The sequence below is a fragment of the Protobothrops mucrosquamatus genome, unplaced genomic scaffold (assembly GCF_001527695.2).
Source record: "Protobothrops mucrosquamatus isolate PMUCROS unplaced genomic scaffold, P.Mucros_1.0 scaffold670, whole genome shotgun sequence".
NCBI classification, from domain to species: Eukaryota; Metazoa; Chordata; class Lepidosauria; order Squamata; family Viperidae; genus Protobothrops; species Protobothrops mucrosquamatus.
Window position 1 is genome coordinate 193,300 of NW_015386958.1, and position 13,850 is coordinate 207,149.

The window sequence follows — 13,850 nt, forward strand, 5'->3', positions numbered from 1 at the left end:
AATAATAATAATAATAATAATAATAATAGAAGAGCTTTTCCAGAAAGCTAAAAGATTATTGCCTGTTTTTAAACCACACTGCATAGCAAAGATGACACTAAGCCTTTCTTACAGCATTAAAAGCATTAAATTTTAGAACAGCTTTGGCTAGAGAGAAATTATGATAGGCACAACTAAGAAAATTTGCTGAAGACAACAGAAGTAATGCAAAAGAGAAATTCTGTCCTGGAGAAGGGGAGGAAGAACCCAAACAATCCATAAGGACCCACTTCAATCCCACATCTTAAGAAAGCAGAACTCTTGGAGACGGTTTCCTCCAACAGGAACCTTTATTAGAAGTAGTTGATAGCAGGCATAATAGACAGGATCTGAGGAATTCCTTTACAGATCGATACTTTAAAGTGTCCCCAAGCAAACCCCACCCCACAGTTCATTCGGACGGTTCAGACCGGCCAATCCCCAGGTGTTAAGTCCCTTGTGGGAAAGGGGAGATAACATTGATCCGGCTCCAGTCGTAGCACCATGTTCAAGCAGCTCTTCTCACCTCCTTTTGAGACAGGAGTAATAAGCCAGGCTCGGGAGGTTGTATTTCTTCCCCCCCCCTTTTCCTAGCTGACAGGTTAGGGAGAAGAAAGTTCAGAGAGAGATGCAGTGTAGAATGCAAATTGTTATTGTAGCGGCAGCGGACACAGAAGCAATAACAAAGCAAAAGGTTACATTGTAGCGAATAGAGGAAGCGAAAGCAATAACCCCGCAGGCATATCCCCCTCCCCCTTGGGAGTATGGCAGAACCCAGGGAAAAGTGAGATTTGTTTTTAGATCAGAGTAGATAGATAGAAATGAAATAGAAATGGATTCTGGCACAGTCTTTATATCAAAGTTTGTAGACTGAGAGGCTCCATGGTTGAATGAGGCATGGGGGAACTACCTGAGGACTGAAAAAGAGCTGATGTGGTTCCCAACTTCAAAAACGGGGGGAAAAACAGGTCCAGAAATCAAAGACCAATCAGCCTGACATCAATACCTGGGAAGAGCCTGAAAAAGAGCTGATGTGGTTCCCATCTTCAAAAAAGGGGGGGAAAACAGATCCAGAAACCACAGACCAATCAGCCTGACATCAATACATGGGAAGATCCTGGAAAAGATGATCAAGCAACAAATCTGGGAATACCTAGAAGCAAACAAAGTTATAAACAGAAGCCAACATGACTTCATCAAAAACTGATCAGGCCAAACAAATCTTATTTCATCCTTTGACAAAGTGACTAAATTAGTGCATCAGCAGACATGATATAATTGGATTTCAGTAAAGCATTTGACAGTGACGACCACAAACTACTTCTTGGTAAGCTAGAAAAATGTGGAATAGATAGCCCCACCACCAGATGGATTTGTAACTGGCTGACAAACCGTATTCAACATGTAATCCTAACGGAACTACATCAATATGGAGGGAAGTGGGCAGTTTGGTACCCCAGGGTTCCATTTTAGGCCCAGTTCTCTTCAATATCTTCATACTTTATTTTAGATGAGGGAATAGAAGGGGAACTCATAAAATTTTCAGATAACACTAAGCTGGCAGGAATAGCCAACACCCCAGAAGATAAGCTCAAGATCCAGATGGATCTCGACATACTTGAACACTGGGCTCTATCTAACAAAATGAAATTCAGTGTGGATAAAAGTAAAATTTTACACTTAGGCAAGAAAAAAACATTTGTACAAGTACAGAATAGGGAAAATATGACTCAAAACCAGTAATGTGAAAGGGATTTTGGAATCCAAGTGGACAGTCACATAAATATGAGGCAGCAGTATGTGGCAGCAGCCAAAAAAGCCAATGCAATCCTAAGCTGCATTAATAGAAGGATGGAATCAAGATCACATGAAGTATTAGTACCATTTTACAAAGCTTTAGTTAGAGCACACTTGGAATACTGCCTCTAATTTTAGTCATCACAATATAAAAAAGATGTTGAGACATTAGAAAAAGTGCAGAAAAGAGCAATAAGGATAATTGGAGGCTAAAACTTGAATGGTTGCAGGAATTGGGTATGTCTTGTCTAGTGAAAAGAAGGACATGGGGTGACATGATAGCATCCTTCCAATATTTGGAGGGCAGCCACAAAGAAGAGGCGGGTCAACCTATTTTCCAAAGCACTAGAAGGCAAGACAAGAAACAATGGATGGAAACTAATCAAGGAGAGAAGGAACCATGAATATAGGAGAAAGTGACTTTACCTTTTTTTCGGATAGGCATCAATCTCATTCTAGAATTGATTTTATTTTGATTACTAATGATCTGATTTCTAGGGTTAAAAAGGTGAAGATTTTTTCTAAGATATTGTCAGATCATAGTCCGGTATGGATGGAAATTTCAACTGATGGAGGTAGTAGAAGGACTTGGAGATTAAATGAGAATTTATTGAATTATGAAACAAATGTGCAGAAACTTAAAGACTACTTAAAAGATTTTTTTATGTTGAATATGAATAAAGGCACCTCTATGTCAATGGTTTGGGACGCAAGCAAAGCTGTTATGAGGGGTGCCTTAATTTCAATGAATTCTGCTTATAGGCGAAATCAACAACAAAGGTATAAAGATATGGAGCAAGAGATAAAAATAAAGGAAAAAGCTTTCTCCTTAAACCCAACGGATAAGAACTTAAAGGCATCTATTGTAATGTTGAAAGAACAATTTAATATGTTGCTTTTTGATCAAATTGCCGTTAATCTGAAATATATGAAACATAATACATTTTGCAATGCAGATAAACCTGGAAGATGGTTAGCTTATCAATTACGTAAGAAACAAAAACAAAGACTCATTGACAAAATAAATTATAAGGGTAAAGAAGTTTTTCAACAGGACTTGATTAAAAGGGCTTTTTCGGAATATTTTTCTAAACTATATGCCACTGAGAATATACAATCTTTTGAAATAGACAACTATTTGCAACAAGCAAATTTGCCTCATCTTACTGATGATCAAAAAGGATTGATGAATTGTCCGATTACGTTGGAAGAGATTGCAGAGGTATTTAAATAATTGAAGGTTGGTAAGGCCTCTGGTACAGATGGGTTTAATGCAATTTATTATAAAAAATTGTCTGAAGAAATGCTAGAACCCCTGAGATGTCTTTTTAATGATATTTTAATGGGAGGACAAATACCACCATCTTGGAGGTGCGCATTTATTTCACTTATACCAAAGGAGGAGCAAGATTTGACTCAGCCTAAAAATTATAGGCCAATATCTTTATTGAACACAGATTATAAGATTTTTGCGAAAATATTAGCTAACAGACTAATGCAAGTACTGAAACGAATTATTCATGTGGATCAGTCTGGATTTATAAATGGAAGATATATGAAGAACAATGTTAGACAAATTGTGAATTTGTTGGAGTATTTGGACAAAAATCAAATTCCGGCGGCTTTTATCTTTTTGGATGCCGAAAAGGCCTTTGACAAGTTGGATTGGCAATTCTTGTCACGGTTGGTTGATAGAATGAATTTTGGGGACAGATTTTTGTCAGCGTTAAAGGCTATTTATCAACTACAGTTTGCTCAAGTGATAGTAAATGGAGGACTGACAGATCCAATTAAAATTGAAAAAGGTACAAGGCAAGGTTCACTATCACCTTTATTGTTTATTTTGACTTTGGAGATTTTATTAATTAAGATCCGTGAGTCTCCATGTATAAAAGGAATAACTTTGGGCAAGGAAGACTATAAGCTTAGAGCGTTTGCTGATGATTTGGTGTTCACTTTGTCGCAACCAATTGATTCGGCAAGAAATCTGATACAGATATTGATGCAATATGGAAAGGTGTCTGGATTCAAAGTAAATAATAAGACTAAAATATTATCTAAAAATATGTTTATGAAAGATATAGAGATTTTAAGTAGTGTAACGGGTTTTGAAATAGTGAAAAAAATGAAATATTTGGGTGTTGATATTACTGCTTCTAATGTTAAATTGTATAAAAATAATTATGATAAGTTATGGAGTAAAGTTCAAAAGGATTTGAAGGAGTGGAAGAAATTACAGTTATCATTATTGGGAAGAATTGCAGTGATAAAAATGAATGTTCTCCCAAAGTTTCTTTTTTTGTTCCAGATGATACCTATTTTAAAAAAGGATTCAAACTTGGAGGAGAGGCAAAGAGGTATTAACAGGTTTATCTGGCAGGGGAAAAAACCTAGGGTAAAATTTAACATTTTGCAAGATGCACGGGAAAGAGGGGGACTTAAAGCCCCTAATTTAAAATTATATTATGAGGCGGTGGTTTTAACCTGGATTAGTGATTGGATTAATTTAACTAATAGAGATATTTTGGTACTTGAAGGCTGGGATTTATATTATGGATGGCATGCTTATTTATTTTTTGATAAGAAAATTGATCGAATTTTTAAATCTCATATATTAAGAGTTGCACTTTTGAGAGTTTGGAAAAAGTATTCTTATAAGGTAAATTTAAAAATTCCAATGTGGGCTATTCTGGAACATGCAATACAAGGAATTACAACAGGTGCAAAATTAGAAGGAATTGTTTATAAAGATTTACTTATGTTAAGAGGACAGGACTGGCAAATTAAATCATTGGATGAGTTAAGACAGGAGAATGTACTCCAGTCCTGGTTTTTTTATAATCAGTTGGTTGAGAGATGGCATATAGATCAAAAATTGGGTTTAACTTTAGAAGATGTGAACTTGATAAAACAGATTAAAGATCAAAGTAGAGCCCATATTAGGAGAATATATAGTGTTTTGATAGAATTTGATTCGGAAACAGAACTAGTTAAAGATTGTATGATTAAATGGGCTCAAAATATTCAAGAACCAATAATGTTAGAAATTTGGGAAGTAATTTGGGTAAGAAATGTCAAGTTCACCCAAGCACAGAATTTAAGGGAAAATTTTTATAAAATGTTTTATAGATGGCACTTGGATCCCCAAAAATTGTCTTGCATGTATCCGAATTTGCAACCAAAATGTTGGAGATGTGATAATATGGACGCAACTTATTATCATATTTGGTGGACATGTAGGGATGTTAAAGCGTTTTGGATTAAGATTTGGTGGAATATCCAACAGATTTTTAAGAAAAAGATAAAATTTACACCGCAGTTATTTCTATTGGGTATTATGGATAATTTGGATCAAAAAGAAATGAAATTGATGTTGTATTGTATAACAGCAGCAAGGACATTAGTTGCTCAAAATTGGAAAAAGAAGACGTTACCAACTATGGATGATTGGAGACAGAAGGTATCGTATTTTGCAGAGATGGCAAAAATATCCGCATACCTGAAGGATCATTCTCAGGAGAAATTTATTTCAATGTGGAGAAGATGGATAGATTATATTCAGAGAAAATATGAACTGAATAATTATTATGTAGCTTTTGATTAGAATTTTTTTTTATTATATATATATATATATATATATATATATATATATATATATACATACAACAAATATTGTTATATTTAAAAAATTTGTATGTATTTTAATCTCATTTTAGAGTCATAGCAAGTTTATACTAGTGTGTAGTAATAATGAGTAGTTTTGGATCGAATTGGATTATTGTGTGTTTATTTCCTAGATCAGCTCTGGGAAGTCCGGGGGGGGGGGGGAAGGGAATAGATAGATGTATATAAATTGATGTATTGTAGATTTATATGTGATTTTTTAAGGCGATGCCCGGTGGATACCCCAACTGCACCAGACGGGATGGTTGAAAGAGGAAGGGAGGTAGATAGAGAGGGAGGAAGGAGGAGAGGTTGTAGGTTCAGGAGGAGGAAGGTGTGGAAAGTGAAAGAGGGGGTGCAGGGGGGGGGACACCGGACACTTCCGTGAATGTATTGAGTAGTGTTATTTTCTTGGTTGATATTGTGATATGCATCATTTTATGTTATTGTTTTTAATTGAAAAATCAATAAAAAAAAATTTTTTAAAAAAAGGAGAGAAGCAACCTAGAACTAAGGAGAAATTTCCTCATGGTGAGAACAATTAACCAGTGGAATGCCTTGCCCTCAGAAGTTGTGGGTGTCCCACCATTGGAGGCTTTTAAGAAGAGACTGGACAGCCATTTATCTGAAATGGTATAGGGTCTCCTGCTTCAGGAGGAGGTTAGACTAGAAGACCTCCAAGGTCCCTTCCCACTCTGTTATTCTATGTTCTATGCTGTACCTTATTCTTTGTTTGGGGTCAATCGAACAATCTTTTATTAAGGTCACAGACCAGAATAAAAATTAAAACACTAAAATAAAATAAAACCAACACAGTGAGACATAATAGTGTATTAGAATTCATGGTGGAATTATCAGTGGGTAACCAAAGTCTGCCTAATTTTACAGACAATATAGCAGAATTTAGCTACATTCAAAGAAATTGTATAATACTGATCCAACAGTAACAGTGGTACATAGATCAGAATTTGCCAGATATGCTATTTTGTCAGGTAAGGAGCTATAATATGAGTCAATAAAACTATAGAGGATATAATAGGACATGAGCTGTGGTTTCAATGTCCCCTTGTCCACAGGGCCAAAATCTCAGTTCATATGGGACTTTTTTGTATAGGCCAGTGATGGCAAACCTTTTAGAGACCGAGTGCCCAAACTGCAACCCAAAACCCACTTATGCATCGTCGGGTGCCGGGTGGGCATGGCTCATTGGGTGGGTGTGGCCCATTGGGTGGGCGTGGCTGCGGTGGTAACAGCAGACTGGGTGGGACTAAAAAGTTCAATCAATCAATTCCAAATTTGCAAGATCTTTTTTTTCCCCGCGAGAAGTTGAAATTGACTGATTGATTGAACCTTTTTTTTGTGCACAAGGCGGCGGAGGCCTAAAGCGAAAAGGTTTTATAAAACCCAGCTGAAGGCCTAGGACTGGGGCGGCGGCACGCGTGCCCACAGAGAGGCCTCTGAGTGCCACCTCTGGCACCCGTGCCATAGGTTTGCCACCACTGGTATAGGCCCTTCAGAACTGTTGTGGGGAGAATGTTATAATGTACTAGAGTTAATGCCCTCTGAAATTTAGAGACAGTTATATGATATAACTTTTGCTGGTTTGGGAAGGAATCTTTACTAAAGCTAAACCTACAAGCACAAGTGTGCACAACAGTGGGAAGATTTATTTACCACATGGCATACAATGTCAGGGAAATCTACAACTGCTAGACACAATGCAGTCCTCACAGCCTCATGGTGCTTACGTGTTTATCCTTGGTGTACCACAGGGGTGAACTAACTTACACCAGTTGATTAGTGGTGTTCAGGTTGCTGGCTCTTCCAGGCTCCTCCACTGGTCTCACCTTGTCTTGCCTCGCTTTGCCTCACCTTGCTTGTGTTGCATTGCCTCACATGCAGCCAGGTCCAGTGCTGGCTTTTACTCTCCATACACACAAATGCACTAGGTTTGTCCCATCGAAGTGGTACCCATTTATCTACTTGCAGTATTGCATGCTTTCAAACTGCTGAGTGGGCAGGAGCTGGGAAGCAAGCGCAGAAGATCACCCTATCTTGGAGAGCCAGATTCAAACTGCCGGAGTGCAGACCATTTCTGGCCAGCAGTTCCAGCATCATTAAGTCACTGTGCCACCGCATTCCAGTGAAAAGAAATTAGACACCATAACAGGTTCAAATCAACTAATTTCCCAGCTTGGTCGTTCTTTCGGGGAATGGCTGGTGTCCTGCCATTCTGTTGGAGGGGGTGGGGAAGGAAAGGTTTCTGGATTCTTTGCATGCTTTCACTTTTGCTGTAACCACTAAAGAAGGGAGGGAGATTGTCTTCAGAGACGAAACAGATTCTTTCCCACCCAGTTCCAGCCTGGTTCCAAGACCGTCATGCCCTGAGAGTGACCTGTTATCTACCCAGCACCTCAGTATTCTCATAACATCTTTATGGCATCATATTGGCTGCTAGTGGACTGGACAGGGGGGTTGGGTTTGGGGGAAAACAAAATAATTGCTTTGTGCTTTGAATGGGACCTTCAAATTCTGCCTGACTTCTCTGCAATCCACTATTTCTCAGTAATAGTTCTTTTTGATTAAACTTAATGGAGTCAAGAGTTTTACTTTCCTGAGGGACCAGCTGGGTCAGGTCCTTACAATAGGCGGAATCTGCAAAATTGTTTAACTCAGAGAGGCACCTAACACAGCAACAAGACTGTGAGGCAAGGTCACCAAGCTATGACTGAGTACACTGAGGAGTTTTATGATCTGGCATACCAACTCAATGACTGGTCTGAGGACATTTCTATCAGCTGCTTCAAAGGCAGATTGAACAATAACCTGTACAATTCCTATGTCTTGAGAGGGGCCCCCGCAACCCTCCATGACTGGTATGTCCTACCCGAGGAGGTGGAAATTCACCAGGCAGGCAACATGTACTGCGCGGTGCTGCCATGGAAGAAATCACCCCCAGAGAAAAGGGAAACAGTTAAGCCACAAGCTCTGCAAGTTCGCTCCACTGCCTTTCAAGTGCGGCCAAGAAGGGCACAGAGAGGCGAAGTGCAAAACCAACTGACCGACCTAGAAAGCAAACCCCAGCCCCATGGGGAAGGACACCAAAGCACCACTGCAAGGTAGAGAAACTGCGCTAAAAGGAGCGGAGGTCATCGAGTTCACCTCATCGCCAAAACAGGCTGAGAGAACTCCAACCCCACCAGATGACGGCCAGGGATTGACCAACACTGACTCCAATGACAACCCCCTGGTAAGTGGCCCAATTACACTTGTAACCATCCCCACAAAATTGACCTTTCGAGAATTGGGGCTAAAAGCCAATTAGAAAAGAATAGAGCTGGAAGAGACCTTGGAGGTCTTCTAGTCCAACCCCTGCTCATGCAGGAGAACCTATACCATCTCAGACAAGTGACTGTAGCCTCTTTTTAAAAATCTCCAGTGATGGAGCGCCCATGATTTCTGGGGGCAAGCTATTCCACTGGTTAATTGTCCTCACTGTCAGGAAGTTTCTCCTTAATTCCAGGTCGCTTCTCTCTTTGATCAGTTTCCAACCATTGTTTCTTGTCCTGCCCTCTGATGCTCTGGAGAATAACCTGACACCCTCTTCTTTGTGGCAGCCCCTCAAATACTGGAATGCTGCTATCATGTCTCCCCTATTTCTTCTTTTCTTTAGACTAGCCAAACCCAAGTCCTGCAGCTGTTCTGTGTATGTTTTAGTCTTTAGGCCTTTGATCATCTTAGTTGCTCTTCTCTGAATTTTTCCCCCAAAAAATTTGGTGACCAAAATTGGCTGCAGTATTCCAGATGTGGTCTTACTAGGGTTTTATAAAGCGGTATTAATACCTCGCGTGATCTTGATTCTATGCTTCTGTTTATACAACCCAGGATTATATTAGCTTTTTTGGCTGCTGCTGCACACTGCTGGTTCATGATTAAGTGATCGTCCACTAGGACTCCAAGGTCCCTCTCACAGTTACTGTTTTTAAGCCAGGTCTTGCCCAATCTGTACTTGTACCTTTGATTTTTCTTACCTAAATGTAAAACTTTGCTTTTTTCCACATTGAAGCTCATTTTGTTGGATAGGGCCCATTGTTCAGGTCTGTCAAGATCTTTTTGGATCCTGAGTTTGTCTTCTGGGGTGTTGGCTACTCCTGCCAGTTTAGTGTCATCTGCCAATTTGATGAGTTCCCGTTCAATTCCCTCATCTAAGTCATTGATGAAGATATTGAACAGTTTACTGGGCCTAAGACGAACCTTATGGTACCCCACTGCTTACTTCTCTCCATGTAGATGTAGTGCCGTTGAAGACTACTCATTGAGTATGGTTTGCCAGCCAACTACAGATCCACCTTGTGGTGATGTTTTCTATTCCACCTTTTTCTAACTTACCATGGAGTAGGCTATGGTATACTTTATCAAATCTCTTACTGAAGTCTAAGTATACTACGTCCACAGTATTTCGCTGGTCTATTAGTTTAGTCACTTTGTCGAAGAATGAAATAATATTGGTTTGGCATGATCAGTTTTTAACAAACCCGTGCTGGCTACTAGTTATAATTTTGTTTGCTTCTAGTTGTTCGCAGATCTGTTTTTTTATTATCTTTTCCAGGATCCTCCGAGGTATTGATGTTAAACTGATTGGTCTATAATTTCCTGGGTCCATTTTTTCCCCTTTCTTGAAGATGAGAACCACATCAGCCCTTTTCCAATTCACAGTGCTCCTGTCAGCGCTGCGACAATTGAGAAACTGTAGCCATTTTACCTTTTGCTTTCCTTGTGCTTTTTTCTGTTGTTTGAGATTCTCAGATGTAGAAGGGGGGAAGGGAGGAATGCTTGAGTGTTTTCTGTTAGCCATAACATTTGCAGCTGGGATATGATCAAGGTCAATGTTAGATAAAGTTTTGGCGGGTTGAAAAGTTGGGAGGAGAGCCCGCGTTTTAGAATAATTGGTGAATGTGATTTATGACAACCTTTCTGGGTGGGAATTGCAACTTGTTACTTTGTATCAGGGGGAAGGGAACTTTAGTCTTCACCTATGTAAGTGCCGATACTTTTTTTTTTATTGAAAATTTTATAAAATTTTATAATATAAATCCCCCCTTCCCCTTCCCACCCTTCCACCCCCCCTCCCTCCCCCCTCACTTCCCAGTGCCAATCACAGGGTTAACAATAACATAATCATACTCTAATTAACATTAATCAACTATTAAAATAACATATCTATAACCTCCTTTAACTCTCTTTTAAACAGTACAATTATTAAAAACAATAATAATAACAACACTTTAATAATTAGAAATAATACTAAATAAAATATTCTAACCTTTGTACAACAATAATACTCCAAAATTTACTCAAAAACCAAATGATATTTTTAGTCCCATATTTATGCTCAATATAATCTATCCATCTTCTCCAAACCAAAATATATCTTTCTTGCGAGTGATCCTTCACATAAGCGGAAATCTTGGCCATTTCTGCTAAATTCGAGACTTTAAGTGACAATTCTTCTATAGTAGGTAAACGTTCCGTTTTCCAATATTGAGCTACTAATAGTCTTGCAGCAGTTATAAAGTTCAACATCAATTCCATTTCTTTTGCATCCAAGTCTTCCATAATACCCAACAAAAATATCTGCGGCTTAAACTTTATCTTTTTCTTAAAAATATTTTGAGTATTCCACCATATCTTAATCCAAAATGCNGCCGCTGAGAGATCTAACAGGACCAGGATAGAGGAATCACCCCTATCCCGAGCCCTCCAGAGATCATCAACCAACGCGACCAATGCCGTTTCTGTGCTGTGCCCAGGCCAGAAGCCAGACTGACGCCGTCTGGTAAACGGCTTCCTCCAGATGCCGGGAGAACTGACATGCCACCACACTCTCAACAACCTTTGCCAAGAAGGGAAGGTTGGAAACGGGGCGGTAGTTGGCCAATATCGCCGGGTCCAGGGAGGGCTTCTTGAGGAGGGGCCGCACCACCGCCTCTTTCAAGGCGGTGGGTAGGGATCCCTCACCCAAAGAGGCGTTGACAATTCCCTGGAGCCACCCCCGCGTACCCTCCCGGGCGGCCATAACCAGCCAGGAGGGACACGGGTCCAACAAACAAGTGGTGGCATTCAGTCGCCCCAGCACTCTGTCCATGTCTTCTGGAGTCACGGGGTCAAACTCAACCCATAGATTGGAATCAAGGCCTGCCTCCGAATCATCTCCTGAGGGCTGCCATGAAATGGTTAAAATTCCACAATTTGGGGGAGTCTGCATCGTGGAGGATCACCATCCACTCAGCCTCCGCCCCATCTAGTGCCATGGTCACAATCCTCACTTGCCCGTGGTTACTGGGAATGTCTTGTCCATACTCCTCCATGTAGCTCAGAACCTGAGCCAGGAAGAACCCCAATCTGTGTGGTTCTCCATTGTACTTTACCCCCAATTGCAGGAACGTCCGACTGGCCCGGTGACCTTTCCTCCTTCTGGGTCGGTGACCAGCCCCATCAGCTGGTGCAGTTTGGGCAGAAGTGGCTGCTGCTGTAGTGGCGGCCGCGGTCTCCGAAGTGCTGGTATATTCCACCATATCTTAATCCAAAATGCTTTAACTTCCCTACATGTCCACCAAATATGAAAATAAGATGCATCTAAATTTCCACATCTCCAACACTTAGGTTGTAAATTGGGGTACATACAAGACAATTTTTGAGGATCCAGATGCCACCTACAAAACATTTTATAAAAATTTTCCCTTAAATTTTGAGCTTGAGTAAATTTTACATTTCTAACCCAAATTATCTCCCATGTGTCCAATAAAATTGGTTCTTGTATATTTTGCGCCCATTTTATCATACAATCCTTAACCAATTCTGTTTCTGAATCCAATTCAATCAATACATTATAAATTCTTTTAATATGAGCTTGAGCTTGATCTTTAATCTGTTTCATCAAATTTGCATCCTGTAAAGTAATACCAACTTTTTGATCCACACGCCACCTCATTAACAATTGATTATAGTAAAACCAAGAGTATTCAATATTTTCTTATTTCAAATCTACTAAAGGTTTAAACTGCCAATCTTGTCCTACCGGACGAAGTAATTCCCTGTAGGAAACTTTATCCAAGTTAACTCCCCTAGATATCCCCTCTATCACCTGTCCCAGAGTTGCCCAAATAGGAATTTTATAATTTAATTTATAATAATATTTCTTCCAAACTCTCAATAGAGCACTCCTTAAAATATGAACCTTAAAATTAGTGTCTACCTTTTTATCATAAATTAAATATGCCTGCCAACCAAATAACAAATCCCATCCTTCAAGAGAAAGTAGATTCTTATTTGTTAAATTTAACCAATCACTAATCCATGTCAGAACCACCGCGTCATAATACAATTTTAAATTAGGGGCTTTAAGTCCTCCTCGTTCCCTTATATCTTGCATAATCTTAAACTTAACTCTTGGCTTCTTGCCCGCCCAAATGAACTTATTAATATCCTTCTGCCAATCCTCCAAATTAGCATCTTTTTTTAAAATAGGGATCATTTGAAACAAGAAAAGAAACTTTGGGAGAATATTCATTTTTACTGCTGAAATTCTCCCCAATAAAGATAATTGCATTTTTTTCCAATCATTTAAATCCTTTTGCACCTTAAGCCATAAAGATTCATAATTATTCTTATACAATTTAGCATTAGTAGCTGTAATGTAAACTCCCAAATATTTTACCTTTTTAACCATTTCAAAACCTGTAAGCATAGCTAACATGTCTTTATCATTCATGGACATATTTTTCGGTAATATTTTAGTCTTACTACAATTAATCTTAAAACCAGAAACTTTCCCATATTGTGCAATAATCTCAACCAAATCAATTACCGAATCTATTGGCTGAGTTAATGTTAACACTAGGTCATCTGCAAAAGCTCTTAATCTATACTCAATCTTATTAACCTTAATTCCTTTTATTATAGAGGACTCCCGAATTTTAATTAACAGAATCTCCATTGTTAACACAAATAACAATGGAGATAATGGACATCCTTGTCTAGTTCCTTTTTCAATTTTAAATGCTTCTGTTCCCCCCCCCATTAACTATAATCTGTGCTGATTGCTGCTGATAAATAGCCTTAAGGGCGGACAAAAATTCCCCCCCAAAATTCATTCTATCTATAACTTGAAACAAAAAACCCCCAGTCTAATTGATCAAATGCTTTTTCAGCATCTAAAAAGATAAAAGCAGCAGGAGTTTGATTATTCTTATCCAAATATTCAATTAAATTAATAATTTGTCTTACATTATATTTCATATATCTTCCAGTTATAAATCCTGATTGATCACTATGAATCAATTGATTCAACACTTGCATTAATCTATTTGCCA

The 13,850-nt window shown here is 39.0% G+C and overlaps 1 protein-coding gene across 1 annotated transcript in view; it reads right to left on the reverse strand.

The window, feature by feature from the left end:
• CC2D2A (coiled-coil and C2 domain containing 2A) overlaps window positions 1-13,850 on the reverse strand; it is a 192,217-nt gene that overhangs the window by 146,543 nt on the left and 31,824 nt on the right. The gene's annotated exons all lie outside the window — the stretch shown is intronic.